Here is a 5000-nt window from a genome sequence, read left to right as displayed (position 1 = left end):
ACAGCGCTGAAACAAGACTCCAAGTGCAGGAGAAAAAAAAAAGCCTACAACACCCAGTGTTCCCAGGCAGTTGCCCAACCAGGTACTGACCAGGCCCGAACCTGTTTAGCTTCCGAGATCAGACGAGATCGGGCGTATTCAGGATGGTATGGTCGTAGGCAACAGATAATTCTCTTAGAATCCTCTTGAGGGATTGATTAATTATACTTTTCAAGTGGAACTCCATTGAGAGATCAGTCCAAAAACGATGCAGAGCACGATATATCAGAAAGTTGTTTTCGGGTTCAGATGAAACTTGGTGGACACGTTGGGTATGTCGCAAGGACGAATTGATTCGATTTTGGTGAAGATCCGAATCCGGGTCTGGATGAGAGAATTATTAAATTTTGAAAGTGATTCTTCACTCGATTGAGATCGGGTCAAAAACGATGCAGTTCTGCAGGCCATGATATTTCAAAAACGAATTTGGCCCGATATGTTCGCGTGGATCAGGCATTACGTGGCGGACATATGCGCTCCACCGAGTACCCTTCCAGTTTCAGAGATGAAACAAACCTCGTGCGAGAATTTACCCGATCCACGCCAAGAACGTGATGAACCCAAGTGACTTCACACTCACAACTTAAACTTGACAATTCCTCGAAGATGTGGAACCGGGGAGAGAGAGAGAGAGAGAGAGAGAGAGAGAGAGAGAGAGAGAGAGAGAGAGAGAGAGAGAGAGAGAGAGAGAGAGAGAGAGAGAGAGAGAGAGAGAGAGAGAGAGAGAGAGAGAGAGAGAGAGAGAGAGAGAGAGAGAGAGAGAGAGAGACAGAGAGAGAGAGACAGAGAGAGAGAGAGAGAGAGAGAGAGAGAGAGAGAGAGAGAGAGAGAGAGAGAGAGAGAGAGAGAGAGAGAGAGAGAGAGAGAGAGAGAGAGAGAGAGAGAGAGAGAGAGAGACAGAGAGAGAGAGAGGGAGAGAGAGAGACAGAGAGAGAGAGAGGGAGAGAGAGAGACAGAGAGAGAGAGAGAGAGAGACAGAGAGAGAGAGAGAGAGAGAGAGAGAGAGAGAGAGAGAGAGAGAGAGAGAGAGAGAGAGAGAGACAGAGAGAGAGAGAGAGAGAGAGAAGAGAGAGAGAGAGAGAGAGACAGAGAGAGAGAGAGAGAGAGAGAGAGAGAGAGAGAGAGAGACAGAGAGAGAGAGACAGAGAGAGAGAGAGAGAGAGAGAGAGACAGAGAGAGAGAGAGAGAGAGAGAGAGAGAGGGAGAGAGAGAGAGGGAGAGGGAGAGAGTGAGAGAGAGAGAGAGAGAGAGAGAGAGAGGGCGAGAGAGAGAGAGAGAGAGACAGAGAGAGAGAGAGAGAGAGAGGGAGAGAGAGAGAGAGAGAGAGACAGAGAGAGAGAGAGAGAGAGAGAGAGAGAGAGAGAGAGAGAGAGAGAGACAGAGAGAGAGAGACAGAGAGAGAGAGAGAGAGAGAGAGAGAGAGAGAGAGAGAGAGAGAGAGAGAGAGAGAGAGAGAGAGAGAGAGAGAGAGAGAGAGAGAGAGAGAGAGAGAGAGAGAGAGAGAGAGAGAGAGAGAGAGAGAGAGAGAGAGAGAGAGAGAGAGAGAGAGAGAGAGAGAGAGAGAGAGAGAGAGACAGAGAGAGAGAGAGAGAGAGAGAGAGAGAGAGAGAGAGAGAGAGAGAGAGAGAGAGAGAGAGAGAGAGAGAGAGAGAGAGAGAGAGAGAGAGAGAGAGAGAGAGAGAGAGAGAGAGAGAGAGAGAGAGAGAGAGAGAGACAGAGAGAGAGAGAGAGAGAGAGAGAGAGAGAGAGAGAGAGAGAGAGAGAGAGAGAGAGAGAGAGAGAGAGAGAGAGAGAGAGAGAGAGAGAGAGAGAGAGAGAGAGAGAGAGAGAGAGAGAGAGAGAGAGAGAGAGAGAGAGAGACAGAGAGAGAGAGAGAGAGAGAGAGAGACAGAGAGAGAGAGAGAGAGAGAGAGAGAGAGAGAGAGAGAGAGAGAGAGAGAGAGAGAGAGAGAGAGAGAGAGAGAGAGAGAGAGAGAGAGAGAGAGAGAGAGAGAGAGAGAGAGAGAGAGAGAGAGAGAGAGAGAGAGAGAGAGAGAGAGAGAGAGATAGAGAGAGAGAGAGAGAGAGAGAGACAGAGAGAGACAGAGACAGAGAGAGAGACAGAGAGAGACAGAGACGGAGAGAGAGACAGAGAGAGAGAGACAGAGAGAGAGAGAGAGAGAGAGAGAGAGAGAGAGAGAGAGAGAGAGAGAGAGAGAGAGAGAGAAAATCACGATGAAAAATAATTTTTTGATGATGCGGGAGATATCTTTATTAAAATCAGTGGAGGAAATATACACCATGTCTGATATTATTTCGGTCTTTCAGGTCTCTGACGATGCCTTTATCTCCCGGCATGCATCATTCCCCATGACAAAAACCAGAAACAAAAAAAAAAACGGAAGCCAAAGGGTCGTTACCAACGGCACGGATTCCAAATTGCCATGGTAGTGTGTTATTGGTGTTGTTGTTTCCTATTCTCTCATGTGCACGCGTTAAGAAATATTCACAAGATAGAAATAAAACCCAATCGTGTTTATACACCGCACAGCGTTTAAAAACAACCGGAAGCAAAAGGGTCATAGCCAACGACATGGATTCGAAATCGTCAGGGGTATTGCGTTGTTGTTGTTGTTGTTGTTGTTGTTGTTGTTGTTGTTGTTTCCTTTCTCTCATGTGCACGCGTTAAGTTTGAAGCTCACTGCGTTCGCGAAAACAGCGCTGAAACAAGACTCCAAGTGCAGGAGAAAAAAAAGCCTACAACACCCAGTGTTCCCAGGCAGTTGCCCAACCAGGTACTGACCAGGCCCGAACCTGTTTAGCTTCCGAGATCAGACGAGATCGGGCGTATTCAGGATGGTATGGTCGTAGGCAACAGATAATTCTCTTAGAATCCTCTTGAGGGATTGATTAATTATACTTTTCAAGTGGAACTCCATTGAGAGATCAGTCCAAAAACGATGCAGAGCACGATATATCAGAAAGTTGTTTTCGGGTTCAGATGAAACTTGGTGGACACGTTGGGTATGTCGCAAGGACGAATTGATTCGATTTTGGTGAAGATCCGAATCCGGGTCTGGATGAGAGAATTATTAAATTTTGAAAGTGATTCTTCACTCGATTGAGATCGGGTCAAAAACGATGCAGTTCTGCAGGCCATGATATTTCAAAAACGAATTTGGCCCGATATGTTCGCGTGGATCAGGCATTACGTGGCGGACATATGCGCTCCACCGAGTACCCTTCCAGTTTCAGAGATGAAACAAACCTCGTGCGAGAATTTACCCGATCCACGCCAAGAACGTGATGAACCCAAGTGACTTCACACTCACAACTTAAACTTGACAATTCCTCGAAGATGTGGAATGGGGGGAGAGAGAGAGAGAGAGAGAGAGAGAGAGAGAGAGAGAGAGAGAGAGAGAGAGAGAGAGAGAGAGAGAGAGAGAGAGAGAGAGAGAGAGAGAGAGAGAGAGAGAGAGAGAGAGAGAGAGAGAGAGAGAGAGAGAGAGAGAGAGAGAGAGAGAGAGAGAGAGAGAGAGAGAGAGAGAGAGAGAGAGAGAGAGAGAGAGAGAGAGAGAGAGAGAGAGAGAGAGAGAGAGAGAGAGAGAGAGAGAGAGAGAGAGAGAGAGAGAGAGAGAGAGAGAGAGAGACAGAGAGAGAGAGAGAGAGAGAGAGAGAGAGAGAGAGAGAGAGAGAGAGAGAGAGAGAGAGAGAGAGAGAGAGACAGAGAGAGAGAGAGAGAGAGAGAGAGAGAGAGAGAGAGAGAGAGAGAGAGAGAGAGAGAGAGAGAGAGAGAGAGAGAGAGAGAGAGAGAGACAGAGAGAGAGAGAGAGAGAGAGAGAGAGAGAGAGAGAGAGAGAGAGAGAGAGAGACAGAGAGAGAGAGAGACAGAGAGAGAGAGAGAGAAAGAGAGAGAGAGAGACAGAGAGAGAGAGAGAGAGAGACAGAGAGAGAGAGAGAGAGAGAGAGAGAGAGAGAGAGAGAGAGAGAGAGAGAGAGAGAGAGAGAGAGAGAGAGAGAGAGAGAGAGAGAGAGAGAGAGAGAGAGAGAGAGAGAGAGAGAGAGAGAGAGAGAGAGAGAGAGAGAGAGAGAGAGAGAGAGAGAGAGAGAGAGAGAGAGAGAGAGAGAGAGAGAGAGAGAGAGAGAGAGAGAGAGAGAGAGAGAGAGAGAGAGAGAGAGAGAGAGAGAGAGAGAGAGAGAGAGAGAGAGAGAGAGAGAGAGAGAGAGAGAGAGAGAGAGAGAGAGAGAGAGAGAGAGAGAGAGAGAGAGAGAGAGAGAGAGAGAGAGAGAGAGAGAGAAAATCACGATGAAAAATAATTTTTTGATGATGCGGGAGATATCTTTATTAAAATCAGTGGAGGAAATATACACCATGTCTGATATTATTTCGGTCTTTCAGGTCTCTGACGATGCCTTTATCTCCCGGCATGCATCATTCCCCATGACAAAAACCAGAAACAAAAAAAAAAACGGAAGCCAAAGGGTCGTTACCAACGGCACGGATTCCAAATTGCCATGGTAGTGTGTTATTGGTGTTGTTGTTTCCTATTCTCTCATGTGCACGCGTTAAGAAATATTCACAAGATAGAAATAAAACCCAATCGTGTTTATACACCGCACAGCGTTTAAAAACAACCGGAAGCAAAAGGGTCATAGCCAACGACATGGATTCGAAATCGTCAGGGGTATTGCGTTGTTGTTGTTGTTGTTGTTGTTGTTGTTGTTGTTGTTGTTGTTGTTGTTTCCTTTCTCTCATGTGCACGCGTTAAGTTTGAAGCTCACTGCGTTCGCGAAAACAGCGCTGAAACAAGACTCCAAGTGCAGGAGAAAAAAAGCCTACAACACCCAGTGTTCCCAGGCAGTTGCCCAACCAGGTACTGACCAGGCCCGAACCTGTTTAGCTTCCGAGATCAGACGAGATCGGGCGTATTCAGGATGGTATGGTCGTAGGCAACAGATAATTCTCTTAGAATCCTCTTGAG

The 5000-nt window shown here is 47.0% G+C and overlaps 3 pseudogenes; all 3 read right to left on the bottom strand.

Annotated features, from left to right (window-relative positions):
* Positions 1-41: 41 nt before the first annotated feature.
* LOC147007528 (5S ribosomal RNA) lies at positions 42-160 on the bottom strand (annotated as a pseudogene).
* A 2612-nt stretch (positions 161-2772) lies between these two features.
* Positions 2773-2891, bottom strand: LOC147007527 (5S ribosomal RNA; annotated as a pseudogene).
* Positions 2892-4851: 1960 nt separating this feature from the next.
* LOC147007526 (5S ribosomal RNA) lies at positions 4852-4970 on the bottom strand (annotated as a pseudogene).
* Positions 4971-5000: the final 30 nt, after the last annotated feature.

Source organism: Eptatretus burgeri, unplaced genomic scaffold, assembly GCF_056783735.1.
Source record: "Eptatretus burgeri isolate ZD-2024b unplaced genomic scaffold, Ebu_testis_v1 Ebu_testis_scaffold_125, whole genome shotgun sequence".
In the NCBI taxonomy this organism is placed as follows: Eukaryota; Metazoa; Chordata; class Myxini; order Myxiniformes; family Myxinidae; genus Eptatretus; species Eptatretus burgeri.
Note: the sequence above shows the minus strand (reverse complement) of the source record. Positions and strands in the feature narration are given on the sequence as shown.